This window comes from Vidua chalybeata, chromosome 1 (assembly GCF_026979565.1).
Source record: "Vidua chalybeata isolate OUT-0048 chromosome 1, bVidCha1 merged haplotype, whole genome shotgun sequence".
In the NCBI taxonomy this organism is placed as follows: Eukaryota; Metazoa; Chordata; class Aves; order Passeriformes; family Viduidae; genus Vidua; species Vidua chalybeata.
Window position 1 is genome coordinate 38,644,356 of NC_071530.1, and position 16,316 is coordinate 38,660,671.

Sequence of the window (16,316 nt, forward strand, 5' to 3'; positions counted from 1 at the left end):
CTGTTGCTATAGACATAGACTTCTTTAATTTTAGTGCACACTAAATCTTACTTACATTCATTTTTCCCATGGCTTAGTCTTTCTTTAGACATCCAATTACAACATTAAATAATTGTTTTAGGAGAATATGTGAAACCTTTCTTTCCCTGTGGTAGTAACTAATTTTTTTAATCCAACAAAAGGAAGCTGCACATTTCAATTTATAGGAGGAAACCCCAGTCATGCTGGAACTTCTGGAAAAAATAATTTGGTTTTTGGGGGCAAGAGCATGGCCCAAAGTTTTTTTTTTTTTTTATCCTTCTGGTGGAAACAGGAAAGGAAGTGTTTGTCTTGCAAGCTGTGGAGGAAAATGTATTACATCTCCAAGAGCAACTTACACCTGCCATCTTGTCTCTGCATGGCTCTCACTCCAGATGTACAGCAGCAAACAAGAAGAGAGCCTGAAGAAGTCTCATGAGACCTATAAAGTCAACAAAATGCCTTATGACCTCTTTTTTGTTCAATATTTCATGAAGTATAAAAAAAACGTAAAGCACTGAGGTTTTCCATTTGATTTTCCATTTAAAAGACAGATCTGTTAAGAGTGTAAGGTTTATCACATCAGGGAAATGGGAAAAGTGTAATTCAGTTGAGATGTTTTTTCAGCTCAGGCTGTTTTCAGCTGTTTGGCTTGTTACTTTTATTTTTGAAACTCTAATTCCCACATCTAGAAAGGAAAGTTTGATATCTCTATCTCTCTCAAACACAAGAATAGAAAGTACTCTCACCTCAGATTTCTGAGTAATCCTGATGTGAAAATACAGCAAAAAAAAAACTTGAAAATTTCTGGTATTCAATGTAAATAATTAGATAGGTGAGAGCATACAAATACAATGATACTACTTCAATCAAAGTTTTTGTTGTTTTGGTAAAAATCTGAGTGATCAGACTAATCACATTATCTCGTACCATCCTCACATTTAGAGTCCCTGTTTTATTATCAGTCAAAATGCTGCAGGGAAGTAAGGAGTTTGTATAGCCTCAGCCTAAATCAACTTCTCTTTCAGATTAAGATTTACCCAAGAGGTGAACTGCTTCATCCTTTTTTTAGTTTAATTCCTTTCATTTCCATTCCACTCAACATATATTTTGAACAGGATGTTCTGCTTCTGCCTCTTGTATTTGTAATCCTTTTGTGGGCACTGCTCTGTGTGTCTCTTCAGCCTAATTTAACCATAGTTTATATGGCTATAAGATAAAGATATTTTATACCTCACTAGTCAAGTGTAAACTATTACAGTAAATCGTGCTATTTTCACAAGTTTGGTAACAAGTGCTAGCTGGCATTATAAGTGTGGAAGTAACACTTTTATTTCCACATTCCTGCTTTCATCATTCACATTTATTTCTTCAGGGGAAGAACGATACTTGATGTCACATTGAGGAGTGTCTCTCTGTACTGTATTTAATTCCTGGGCTGGGAAAAATATTGCCTAAATACAAAAGGTCATAATTAAACTCTGGGGTATAAGTGTACCACTACTGATTTCTGTTTTCTTAAACCTTAACAGCATCTGACCATAACAGAACGGTGTCCTGAGGCCACAGGGAACATTTTCTCAAGTGCTGCTTCACTCTGCTTTTCTTTGTTTTTCTGAGCTGCTACAGCAACCAGGAGAGGAGCTGTTGTGCCTGTACTTAGCTTTCGCTTGCACTGAGGCAATGTTCTAGTTCCACAATGATTTAGGTGGAAGCTGAGTAATTTCTACCCACATTTAGACCTAGCTGTGTTTTCGGCCAGAGAGGCATCTTCAAGTACACAAAAATCAGACTGCAGATTTTAATTAGGAAAAGAAACAAAAGGGAGACTGTGCAAGGAAAAGGAATTATTTTCTATCAGTTTCCTTCCCCATTCAGGATATAATCTCTTCAGCAAAAATCTGTAACACAAAAGGGACAAATCATATTTGTTGTCTAAAATGTGCTTCCCCAAACATCAATGAGCTTTTTCCTATCTGCTTGCTAGGTTCCTTTTCTTTTCCTACCAAAAACCAAGAACTGACCACTCTTCAAGCGGAATATTTGCTCACTTTTGGGATGTTCCAGTATTGCTCAGCACAAAAGTTCTGCATATATTATTGAGAATATCTGAAAATTAAAACCAGTGCCAATGGGATTTGCTTCAGTGAAATATGGAGTACACAGGCTGTAGTCAGAGTGGAGGGTAAATAGGATACAGACTGTTGTGTCACAACATTGGTTTTGTTCTTAAAACACTCTTTTAAGGTTCAGACATTGCTGTATAAATATCACTCAGAAAAGCATCTTCTTAAATACATTTTGGGAAAACCACTCATTAGATTAATATCCTTCTATTACTAAATTTCAAACAGCATGCTCCATCTTTTCAAAGGCTCCACAGCTCTGTTGTTCTCCAAACACAAAGAGAATGCAGTGACTAAAAAGCTATCAGACCAAAGCACAGACAGTGAATGCAGCATATTTGTGGAGTGCTTGGAGACAAATGAGATTTTGGCTTAGTGGTGACTCATTTAATTGCACAGCTATCACAAGATAATGTGATAGTATTAACATAAGTAACTATGTGCTGCAATTATTCCTCTCAGAGTGTTATATGCTAGCATTTATAACAGTGTTCACTGCTTCTAGCTCGTAAAAAAAAATCCTGAAAGTATTCTCATTGAGATTACTGTGCAAGCATTCTGAATAAGATATTAGGTTATGTGTGCCCTTGGCACTGTTAGTGCCTCTGCCCAGCACAAGTGGCACTGGATGGCACAATTACTCTCAAAGGCAGGAGTGGGCAGCTCAGGGCTTGGAGCTGAAGGGCTGTCACTGAAGGCAGTGCCAGTCCAGTGAGGGAGAAGCCTTTAACCAGGTGTTCTCCAACTATTGCACATCCCACTACTGATGCACAAATGCTGCCAGAATGGCAAAATGTCTCCTCCTATGCACACAGCCCTGAAAAGCCAGGAGAGACCACTGAAAAATGAATCAAGGAACAATTCATAGATCTATTATCTGAAGACAAGTGGTCAAACTGAACTGAGGAGAACTATTTGATTCTGGAAAGAAAATGGGTAGCAGAAATGCATGCCTATAATGACGTTTGTTAAATTCACATTCTCTGCTGATATATGTTATTTCTGGCCCTAAAATTGCCAAGGGTCCATAAAAATAGGCACAGTAAAAAACACCCAGACAAATAATTTCTAAGCCCAAGTGGCAGGAGAAGGACCCTAGGAGCTAATTTATTTTAAAAGTGATTGTGGTGGGGGTCAGCCTTATTTTGACAATGTATACATTCAAATAATGTTTATTAAACTATATTGATTTACTCCTTGAATTATGGTTGCCCTAAACGAGGTCTTCACCTTTCCAAAATGCCATCTGAATTGTGATATTACAAATTTAAACAATCAGTCATATGTAAATCAGAGTTAATAGAGCATCCCCTTTGGTAGTTGGACATGCATTATTCAGCTCTGGGTATCTTCTTTTTTCCCCACAGGCTGAAGCCATGATTAAAATGTTACTTTAAAATAAATGTCTCCACAGAGACAAAGACAGATTTAAAACGTAATGGATTCTCTCCCACCATGCTATTAAGAAAGAAAGTTACCTCAGCATAAAGATTTCATTACACCTCACCAAAGACTTCAGATACTCCACTGCAATCTTAAAGATTTCACAAAGCCAAGATGGGTTAAAGCACAAGATGTCTTTAAAGAATATTTTCTTTCTTTTTTTTTTTTTTTTTTTAACACAGAGATGTATTATTTCCTGTGAAGATAGCTGTCAAATACATGCATGCCAATTCTTTTTTTAAAAACACAGTCTATTATTCTTATAAAAGTGGCCTGGCATAGTGTAAAATCTTCAAGGCCAGTATGCATGGTGCAGTTCAACACAGAGTTTTCTACTGCATCATTTATTTAGGAGGTCATTGTGGTTCACTGGGCACAGAACCAGTTTTCCTTTAGGAGGGCCAGATGATTCAAAGCCCTGTTGTCACCACCACACAGTATTTGGAAGTGGTAGGATTTGGACCAGATCACTTTGGATCAAGACTTGTATTTCAGTACCTTCTGCACAAACAATAATGTATGCCCCAGCAGTGCTCCCTGCCTAGAAGATGGTCCAAATAGACCATGATACAATTAACTAAGATCCAAGCTGTGGGAGTCTGAGGTTAAGCAGAAATGGCATCTCCATATGCATAGAGCCTGTCAGGTTTATGCACAGCTCTGTTCCTAATCTGACCAAAGGAAAAATAAGTCTATGGCCATATTCCTTCCATCTTTCACAGAGCTTAGCTGCCCTTATATGCTACTAGACAACCACAAATAGATCAGCCTGCCAGACTTAGGAATTGCCTGTCCCTAATGGCAGACACTCCATAGCTCTTTCCTCTCTGAAGAAGCTCATGCCTGCCCTATCACTTGAGTCTGCACTTCACTGACACTGACTTTGCTTCAGAATCAGAAGTCAAGGTCTTTCTCTCCAGATATCATCACTTCAAACAAGCCTAGATTAGAGCAAGAAAATATGAGTATGACACTCTGCTGAAATTTAATTCCTTGAAATCCAGCATGCCGCCTGACTCTTCTGGTAGTTCTTGCTGCAGTGCAATCATAGCAAATTCACCATGTCTTCAGTTTTGATGTGAAATTATAACATAGCTGATTATTTAAGAATACTTTTTTTTTTTGTGCAGTGGTCACACAGAAATTCTCTAGGATTGATCTTTAAAAACTCTAGTCTGTGACAGGATTGCTGGAGTCTGTAGCGCTCATATGTAACTTACCAAAATTACACAAAACCAAAGCAGTGTTAAAGTAATTTACTTGCATTTGTCCTCGCATCTTGTAACCTGAAACTCTGAAGAACAGTCTTGAATTATTATTGGAGAAGTCCTTATTTTGTCCTGATAGCATATGGGATCAAATTATTCTATTGTGTTTTTATCGAGCAGAAAGCTATGTAAGGAAAATTATCAGTCTCCAAAATAGCAAAGTTTAATAATAAAAGGCTTAGGATATTTGCAATTGTAAATAATTTCATCAAATAAAGACCAGGGAATACAGCTGTGTTTATTTTTGTTTTTCATTCTTTATTAAATATGGGACTTTTCCATCTTGTATTTGAAGATAAAAGGCTGTGAAGGGAGCCAAGCTAATACCTGTGATGATTTTTTAACTACTGAATATGCTTTTATCTGGGTTTGATTTCTACTGGCTTCTGCCAGTGCCCTGATGAACAAAGGTACTGGAAAAGCACAGAGGAGCATTCTTACCTCAGAAAGTAGAATTTGCACTTAGGTCTCACTTCCACTTAGAAGAGAAAATACAAAACCACATGAATGATGTAGCCAGTCAAAATAAGCAAACCTCACTTCAAATACATAAAACTGGGAGTGATCTGCAGGTGAGGAAGCAATGAGAGCAGCGGTGCATGGTTCTGCTCTACAACCATTTATTTATATGCAGAAAATGTGTACGGGTATGAAGACAAGAGCAAATGTTCAGCATTGTAAAGTTGTAGAAATAAATCTGCAAAGAAAATTCATTAGTCAAAAAATTTAAGCTTCTGATGAAACACAGCTCAGTCCTTTACCCACAGTTACAGTGCCAGGGATGTTGCAGAGGCCTGTGAGCAGAACAGAAGTGCTCTCCCCCCAACCCCAAATGAGTGAGAGACCCAGATTAGTTAGCCACCATGCAATTAGCAAACAGCATGCATGACATGACTGAAAGATGAGCAACGTGTGAGACCAGAACAAATGGCCTGTGATACAATATGGGGCAGCTGGGGAAGTAAGCCAAGACTTTGGGACTGAGGCAGGTTGTGGCATCCCTCCTTCTGGGAGAGAAAAATGGATGAAACATAAAGGAAAGAGTGATCTATAGGGGGAACTGCGGGGAATGCACATAGATATCTGAATATGAATACATTCTTTATTCATTTTGTTTAGCTGTAAAAGAAGAGTATGTCTAAAGATAAATGAGTATTGTTGTTATAAATTTTTTTCTGACACACATTCTCTATCACGGCCAGAGAGAAAACGGATCAATAACCCTAAGTACTAATTTCCAGAGCTCCAACAAAACAGTCCTTTCAGAGCAGTAAAAACTGCAACCAAGATTCTTGAACACTATCTAGAAATAATTTGTACTAATCTGATGCCTCCTAAAAATGATAAAGTTCTGTTTCCACTTACAAAACTGGAATTCTGCATGTTTGAGGTAATGCAATTGACCAGCAATACCCTAATTCTCATCACATTTTGTTTTGCTGTAAATGTTGCTAAAAAAAAAAAGCAGTCTTTATCTGAAATGACATTAAAACCAAAATCTTCCATGTGTCAAAATTACTGACAGCACCAGCAGCCCAGCTGGATTCTTTCTGCTCCCAGAGGAAGATCAGAATTAGGATGAATTAGATCCCTTCCATACCATTATACCACTTTGCTTGTCTCAAAATGTGGGAGGAAAACTGTTAACGCTGAGGCCAATTTGTTGTTTATGTCATCTATTTGCATACTTAATTAATGTAAATTACCAGCCGCTACAGAAGTTTCAGACAATGACAACAGTTACGCTCCAGTTTTTCAAGTTAAAACCTCCAGGAGGAAACATGGCTGGTTTATATTCTCCCTACATTAATGACAGCAATTTCCAGGTTTTATTATTTGATTTTACTTTTGGAATTAAGAGCCAGAGAATAATTACTTAAAGAGGGAAAAAGAGATTATAATGAGGCTCAGGACTGGGCAGATGAGAATTACCGAAGGGAAACAGTCTTTTTTCCCATAGACCAAAACAAGTAGTAGTAGCTCTGGGCATGACTTGGAAAACAGTACTGTACTGTGCTGTGCAAAGCTGTTTCTGTGGTGTCGGCTTTTTCCAATTTTTTTTTTTTTTTTTTTGCCCCACTCCTTTTCTGAAAACAGTATGATGTGAAAGAATTTCATAGTACTAAAATGATAATGGAAGTAGTGAGAGGGCTTTGCAAAACAAGCTCAGTGTGAGTGCTGTTAGAATGAAGCCTACAATGATTAGACTTCTGAATAATCAGGCAAACAGCCCACATTGTAACAAGCACTGTTTATGGGGCTGAAGCAAACACAGACAAGTTTGATTCACATGCCTCAGTGAGCGCAAAAACACTTGTAACAAGGAGCCTTGCAAAGCGAGCAATTAGAGCAATGGAAACAGTCTCTGCCCTACCAAGATCACAAGCTTGGTGAGAGGTGGGAGGTGCTCAGCTAAGCTGGGATGCTCCAGAGAGACGGGCTCTCAGCTCTCACATAGGCAACAATGGCAAAACCAGCCCCTGACTGGGACTCTGCTCCCTATACAGCTGCATCAACAAAACATTGCCAAAAAATGTCTGAGCGGAATGATAGAAAAATCAAGCAAAATAAAGCCCTACAAGAAAAGCACTATACATTTTTGAGAATTTCTAAGGCCACTGCAATAGGTATGATTTTGGTAAGCAGCACTTTGTTGGCTTCATTACTGGAACATAGTATAAGAAATTCCAGCTGCAGCAGCTGAGACAGTCTTCTGCTTGCCATAAACATGAATACACAGGACTGCCTGGATCTAGAAGTGCCTCACAGATATATTTACTCTACATGAATATCATATTCCAAATGGATGGGTCTGCTTCAAAGACCCCAAGCCTTTTCATGCCATGATTTGGACCGGTTGTGATTGTTACTACAATTCTCTAAGGGAGAGACTCACCCTGCTTCAAGTATGGATCACCAGAGTTTTGTGCTGCCCTGTAGCACAGCACATGTAGGGGTAGGAGTGCCCAGCTGTCAGAGGTTTTTTTGTTTTCCCATCCAGTTTTGCTATCCAGAAAGGCACCCTACTCCCAGATGTAATTAAAGGTAGCCCTTTAACAACTACAGCTTCAGTGTTTGACTGCAACTTCCATGTCTGACAACAATGAGCAAAATGCTCATTTGCTAGGCCATGGAATTTGTTGACTGCAAATGATGTAGGATACTCTTTGAGCATCAATATGTTTTCATCACCTACTTTCTTACCCTTGAACAGAAGAAACAATGGTAATGTGTTGCATTAAATACACTGGAGAATCCTCAGCAAGATTAAAAACTCACTGTCCTAAAATGTGTGTAGCTTTTAGTTTCCTCCTTGTCTAAACTGTAGTAATGTTGATCTGGTACACAATGTCAGCTTTTTTCTACCAGTTCCTTTTTTTCCTGAAGCCCCAGTGGCCCTGACATCTTAAGACCACTATGAAGCCAATTTCTGACCTCCTTACTTTTACCAGTTTGGTGTCTCGTGTGAATCTGTCTGTATCAGAAATCACAAAACACAGGATGGTACAGAGAGACAGAGCAAAGAGACACCAACTCTTAGTTCCTTACTTTAACATCATTAAGTCCAAAAGGACTTGGAAATAAAAAATGAAAACAGATTACAGTTATCTGGAAGATTCACCACTATTGTTTTTGCTTCAGCTTTGTTAAAGCAGCAGGGCCACAGACCCCATGGAGATGCTCTGCTGAGCGCCAGACAATCTGTTGGTGTAATAAAGCAGATCACTGTGTGTCAGAACCTCATTTCCATGAGCTTGCTGTGTGGCCTTATCATATTTGTTTGCCACTTAGGGATGCTTCTGAAATTCAATAATTATTCATGAAATGCAATATAATATTCTAAATAGGTCCAAGTCAAATCAGACTGGTTTGGATTTTACCCACTTGAACTCTGGCTTTTTTTTTTTCCATGTTACTGTGCTGTATTTCTCTGCTAGTCAAGACATGTGTCTCTTTAAAATCATTACACTTTGATTCCTATTTCTTCTGTATATAATTAGACAAAAATTTGAAGATAAACTTACAAACCCCCTCTTGAATCCTAAAGCTTGTTCTCTTTCCAACTGTATCAGGTTGTTAAAGAAAAAAAAAAACCCTACGTGTAAACTTTGTAATTTTAAAATTTTTAAAATATGTATTTAAATGTATGTCATATGTGTTTAAATTTTTATACAGTTGTTTACTACAAGACCATTAGGAACTGTCAAGTGAAAATCAGAATGTTTAACTAATGTCCCTGAACTGTTACTGCTTTCTATGAAACTCCAAGGACATAACAGCTTGCTTTCACATTAAGCATATTTCAAAAATTGTCAAAAATCAGTTCCTGCATGTAAGCTGAGTAAGATTAGTACTACTTTCCAAAAACGATATTGCCAGGAGATGGCATCTGCTATACATATTTGATGCTGCCAAAATAACAAAGATGTACAGGCTGCTGTAGAAGAAAGCAGATACATAAATGATTTTGCCTACTCTCTGTTCCAGGCTCTAGAAATTGGGGGGGATATATCCATTATATGACACTCGGTTACTTCAATAAAAGCAGAATGTAGCCTCAATATTAAATACAATCACAAGAAAAAAACCCACTTTTTGTTGCCCAGTAAGAGAGTATTACAGAACTATAATTTCTTCTTACCCATGATGATTCAGAATTGACGCAGTTCTACTTAGAATTTTATGTTTGCATCCTCTTTCCCACAAATTGAAATGATATGCTTGTTCTCAACATCAGAAACTTCAACAAGAATATTTTGCCTTCTTAGGTAAAGCAGGTGGTTTGTTTAAAACTGAAACTTTGAATTCTTAAATATTACTATTTTGCCTTTTTCTCTTTTGTTCTCTTTCTGCCCAGTCTTCAGGTCAGAAAATCTTTTGTTTTCCCCTTCTCTGTAGCATTTTGAAACATTTATTGTTTCATAGCAATCATAGTGACAAAAAGGAGATGGAAATGATAAAAAATGTCAGAAACCTGGGCACTATTTGTTTTACCTCTCAGTCACACAAAAGAAGTGGGGAATTCTCTAGAATGGATCTTTCTCTGCCCATAGACTCAATTATCCCCACAGGTTGGTGGTGATTGTGGATCTTCATAAAAACATTCCCAACTTAGCACTCATTTTTTACAAATGTTCAGGATATCCTTAAACTTTGAGAAAGAAGTTTTTACTGTAAAGTAGAACAAGTTTCCTATGTCTGGACAAGTCTGAGTCACCCGGGGGCCAGAAGTTCCAGGACATCGGCATCTGTGAAACCTAAAGTGAAGCTGCAGTAATTAATGATGTCCCTGTTCACTTACATATGTCCTGCATACTGGCAAGAGCTTTCAGTAAAACAGAGGGCCATGGGCAGGTCAGAAAGCTTTGGAAAATATGATTCTTGCTAAGTGCTATCAGGAGGAGAAGAGGAACCATAAGTAAGTCCTTTGGGAATACCTTAAGACCTGTGAGGTTTTTCTTTAAGAGTTTCAAATGCTTGAATGAATAAGTCTGTGCCTTTCTGGGAAGTAGAAAGGCACTGTCCACTTCTAATATTTTTTAACCTATTATTTTCTCAATATAAGTGTTTCATACTTATAGAGAAGGATAACAAAGTGCTAGTGGGGAGAAAGAAAGACTTTCAGGGACCTCTTGCAAGAAGTGCAAGGTCTTGTTAAACTGAAGGCTCCAGAATAGAGGCAAGGCAAGCTCTCTTTGGCAGACGTGACTTTTTTTAAAATGAGAGGAACCTACAAGACATGCTTGTTTGCTGCTTCCTGCAGTTGCTCTCCAAAATCAGTAACTCCATCTTCCTACTTCCAAACCATTGCTCTCCCAAATCCAGATGCTAGATTTTGCCCTCTAAATTATTGCTTTCTCCAGGAATCTGAAATCTCTCCATGTATTCTTGATTTCTAATATTTGGTCTAATGGTCTAATATTTTATGTGACTTCTTAGATTTACTGGGTTTTAGCACTACAGTTTAGAAAAGTTTTGTAAAATCAGAATTAGTATGCTGTCTTATTTTCATTCAAATAGTAATTAATTCCTTTTAAGTCACTACTTCTAGATCCTGGCATTTTCTCACCATATTAGGAAAATTACTTCAATGGAAAAAACCTCAGGCTCTTTTTAATGCAAGGAAAATCTGTGAACTAACAGTCAAAAGAGTTTTCATTAAAATCCATGTAGATTAAAAGGCTAAAACATTCAAATTAGTAGACAAGGCAATTTTCCTAGGGGGAAAACAACAAGGCAAACATTGATGCTCTGAACAGCACACAAAAATGAGAAAACATTGGAGGTTTAATTCTGACAATGTACTGAAAATAAACTAGCTCCAAATGTCAAATAGTGAACAAACTTCCCTTTTAAGCACTTCACTAAAACATGCTATAGGCCTAAATGCAGGATGAGAAGAGTATAGGGCACTGGGGTGTGCAGTTCAACACCCTGTTAAGAAGGTCTCATATGCAATTCCTACCTGACACTACCAAAGATCACCAGCCAATTAGCAATAAGGCCAGAAAAATAGTTTAGCTATTTTATTTCCTATCCCTTAAGCTTTTTGTTCAATCACAGTTACATCTCAGCGGTATTTTGTGTTTATCTCTTCCAATTTCATGCCTTCGAGCATTTTTTACCATATCTATAGGTAGTACCTATCTGTTATTTCCACTTTGCCCATGGAGAAATTGAAGATATTTGTCTCAAACAATAGAACTGCTCATGAACAGTTCAAAAAGTAACACTGAATTCTCATTTACAGTTGACTACTAGGTGCAGATTAAATGATCATTGATACAGGTAGGAATCTTGACACAGACCTGCTATTTTTTATTGTGGCAACAAGTGCAAATATCAGAGCAAATTCTTCTACCTGTTTTTTTGAGTATAAATCTGCATCCAGCTAGTCTTTCTTTGGGTTTGAGGATCAATCTCCTTAAAGAACCAGTTCCCTGAAGCTCCCATATAAGGGAATATTTAATCAGTAACTTAATCTCAAGTACTAATCAGGATACTTATTTGATAATTGATTATTAAAACTATAACTACATCTTTATTGTCATTATAATTGAGGGTTTAATTCTATAGCAAACAGACATACAATTTGCATGTACATAAAACTCAGTGGGTGCTCTTTTAAAAGTCAACTAAATTTAATATACTTAACAAAAACTAGGTTATTAAATACAAATTAAAGCTGGAGACACACAAACTGTAATGTCACCCTGTTTTATACTCTTGGGTTACTGCAACAAGGATCATTATTCAAAACAAGTTCACAAGACTTTTAAACAACCATCCCAGCATGTGATGGGGAAATAAGAACACCAGAGTGATAATCACTGTGCAACTTATTAGTAAAGCTCTGTGGAGTAGCTCACTTATAGCTATAATAAACTAAATTTGCTTCTTGGAGACACTGGTGCAGCTAGCTCCATACTTCAGGAACTCCCTATAGAATAACAGATTTTTAAATAAAGAAAATCTATATATATTTGGAGTACCAGAGTTTATTACTTGATAAGAGGGAAGATCCTCTCATGGATTAATGTCAAATTAAATATTAATATCTAAAAAATATCGGGAATAAATTACAGATGCCCAGTGGAAAAAGGCTACATGTGAGATCTGTACTATACATAAATTATTTGCAAACCATTCATGGAATGAATAAAGATGCAGATGATTCTGCTTTATTCAAAGTAGCTAATCCTAGAGGCGAGCATGAAAGTTATAGAAAAGGTTTTGCAGTCCTGAGTGACTGGAGAACAACACTGCCAAAGAATGATTTCTGTTTCTGATAAGATCAGAATGAGCAGGCATGGAATGAAATTATCAGGTAACAAACAGAAAACAAAGTGAAGTACTTTTTCACAAAGGATGAAGGAAAAATATGGAATCCCATGTTACAGCAAAATCCAGACAGCAAAAATACAAAAGTGTTGAGGAGGAGTTTTTGAAATTATGGAGAATAAGCACTTTAATAAATAATAGATGTGATAGGCCAGCACAATCCTGAGATGTTTATGCTAGTAGGGAGTAGCAGGATTTTAATGAAATACTAGATTAAGAAATAAACTGAGTAAGTTTCAGATACAGACTCATGGCACCCATCTCTACTTTGCTGAAGGTGTTTGAGCCTGACATCATACCAGCCCTGGGACTGGCCAAATTCCCCCCCCAAATTACACGATGGACATGCTTTTTTGCTTAAAATGCAAAATGAATCAGCACTTCTCCTATTCATTATTGACTTTGAGTGTAAAAAGACAAAGAACAGCCATGCGTCTCGTACACCCCAAAATGCCCATATTCTCTTACACCTCACAGATAAAGTAAAGGTACATGCTCTAGAGCACCCCCCTGCAATCTAGAGACTGCAGCAGCAGATCCTATTTACCAACCTAAGTTAGAGACCAAGCTGCACAGGAGCTAAAGCAGATTAACTAACATCAGACTCCTAAATCCCAGGAGCCTAAAAATAGCATTCTGTATATTTGCTTTTCACAGTCACATAAAATGCGCATTGGTTTTCATTCACTCACTAGAACTTGGGTAGGATTTTATGCTAAGAGGCTGGTTTGAATCACAGGGCCTTTTTTTTCCTCTCAGTTGATGTTTTTGGGGCCTTCATTATTGTTTCCATTCCACTCTCAGATGTGCTGCAGAAATATAGGTTGCTGCATGCTCTCATTTGTGCAGGAGGTTATATACAGCAGCCTCTGCAGGAGAGGTGTCCCATGAGCTCATCCCCCTGAGAGGAGCTTCTTGCCTGTCCTGGGACAATGACCTGAGGTCTCTCCCTGTCACACAGCTGCATGTGTGCCATGCTGTCCTCTGAGCCATCACGCTGGCCTGTGAGGCAGCTTTTAAAGCAAGAGCATTGCGCAAACTTGGCATGTGACACACTCAGAAAGCTATAATTTTCATATTGTATCTTCTTACCAATTGTAAATCAGTCATTTTAAGGATGCTCTCCATTCTTGCTTCCCTTCAGGCATCTCTTATTTCTCTCTGGAAAAAGAAAAGATGCAGTTTATGGCTAACTGCAGGACTGAAATGGCATATATAATAGCAACAGCAGGCAACAAATGTGTCCCTAAAGTGGCAATATGGTGCCTTTTGTTTTGTTTTAAGACTTTGGAGTGATACACAATTTGTCTTTTCAAGCTCCTATTTGAATAGTTACAGGGAATTTAGAAGACAGTGTTGTGCATGCTCAGTAATAAGGATTGCATAGTCTGATGTAGGCCCTTTGAAAACTGAAGGATAGGAAAAGACAATCAGGAGGACAAAATACTGATTATTATGCATAGAGTTATTAGCAATAAAGCTTAATAGTAGTGTTTGGATTTTTTTTTTTTAATTTCCATGCAGTCTTCTTTTGTTTTCAGTTTAAAAAGACAAAACAGACACTTTCTGATCACCAGATATTTTTACACAAAATTGAACTCTGATCCCTTTGTGGGAATAAACAAAGCCCACATGGAACACTTCTGCTATAAGACAAAGAGATGTTTTATGTTTAAATATAATGGTTTACATATATGAGAAACTCAAACTCCCCCTTGTAACTATTTAAAGGACTGATATTGCCACTCTATCCACATGAGTAATCCAGCTTGCATCTCTCTGAAGGGATGCCAAGGACAAAATATGTCCCTATGTCTTGGTGCCCAGACATAGACAGGTACAGCACAATCTCCTTGTCACACACAGGACAAACACCATTCCAGGTGCAGGAATGCAGCAGGACAGGAGATATGGAAGCCACGATGTGTTTGCAGCTTTTCGCTTCTCTTTCACTGAGACTGAACGCTCAGAGCACCTTGCAGGAGCAGGTGCAAGGAAAAGGATAGGGGATGAGACAGCTGAGCGCCTGCAGCAGCCACTGACTTCAGCTGCAGTACTGTGAGCTCACATTTCTAAAATCACTGTGCCAGAAAACTGATGCCACAATGCAGATCTTGGTGTTGACTGAGCTGTAGAAGGAGTCTCTGGTTAAAAATTTAAGGGCAAGAAACAACAGGCACCCTGAGATCCCCTGAGATCCCAGAGATCCCCTGGCATGGAGATGGAGCAAGAGGTGCTCCAAGAAGCATCAGTAGCTGCTAGCTGAGAGCCACCCACCCATGTCTTTGTGGCTCTACCTCATTACTCACTTGGCAGCCCCTCTACTTCTTATTTCCCTTCTGTCAATGACTTCAATTCACTTTTCTTACTGTATCATTTACTTTCTCTCTCTCTCTTTCCCTCTCCCTCTTTTAAAACTTCTGTGATGTCTCCTTATACTTTCCTTTGCTTATTGAAAGGAAAACCTGGATGATCATGCCAGTATATTATTTGATCTTTTGAAACATCTACCAAAATTTCAGCACCGCCATGGGTGACATTTTATCAAAATTATTTAGTAAGATGATTTGTTTCTCTTTCTAAATGTGTTCTTAAGGGGACAACTCTCATTTAACAAAACAGAAAAATTAAAATTAAAGCAATAAAATCTATATTAAAACCTCATTGAAATTAATCCCTGAATACAACATTTTCTAGATAAGATCATTTCAACTTTTGTCGTTATTCCAGGCTCTATGTGTTTTCCTTAAACTAAAATACACTAAGATGTGGTTGATGTTAAGAATATAGATCAGTATTATTAGATGAAGATTATTTAGGTAGATTATATGTTATCCTTGTACTGGGAGTCCTAAATGAGAGAAATTAAGGTTAAAGATTACAATGACACATTTTAAGGATGAAAACGCCTGTCCTCTTTTGCTTTCACAATGCCATTCAATGTCTACCATAAAAATACTTCTGTATGCAGTCCTAAATTAGACTAAACTGTCTTTTCCAAACAGATTATGCTCTAATTCTTTATGATGATTTTGTCAGTATAAAAGCTGTGTTTATCTTTTGAATTTTCTTATTGTCACATGCTAGTGGGGGGAGCTGAAAACCCACCAGAGATCGGTTTGTCTCTCCTGGATCTCTGCTCTTTTCAAATAGGTGGGGTGAGTGTCTGGCTGCCACAGGGCTACAGGCGACAAGGCAGCAGGGGACCAAGTGTCTCCAGCTGAGGGAAAGAGCAGGAGCTCCTCTCATGGTTGCCATGGCAGCCAGAGCCATCCCCACACCAGGCTCTGGTAAGGGGCACACTGTGATTCCACACTCTGCCTTCCACTTGCCTCATCCAGTGATGCTCTGCTTGCTTGAGGTGCAACTGACAGAAATCAGCCTCCTCTTAAAGCTACTGTGGATCTTATACTTCCATTCAAATTCCACAGTGCATACCATGGTGTGCAATATATTCTGTGTTTACTACTGGAATGAGGTTCAAGCATTTCCATTACCCGCATTCAATGCAAACTGTTTTGCCAGTCCTTTTACAAGGCTTGGCTATGGTCCTGAGCATACTCTTTTTCCTTAAAACTGCTTCACTAGATTCCATCACGACCCCTTATTTTACTCAAAC

General features: G+C 38.1%; 1 long non-coding RNA gene across 1 annotated transcript; it reads right to left on the reverse strand.

Moving 5' to 3' along the window:
* Positions 1 to 376: 376 nt before the first annotated feature.
* On the reverse strand, positions 377 to 15,894 carry LOC128794496 (uncharacterized). Its single transcript, XR_008433157.1, has 3 exons — positions 15,806 to 15,894; positions 13,790 to 13,858; positions 377 to 460 (listed from the first exon to the last, which is right to left on the reverse strand). It is a non-coding gene; the product is annotated as an uncharacterized LOC128794496 (long non-coding RNA).
* Positions 15,895 to 16,316: the final 422 nt, after the last annotated feature.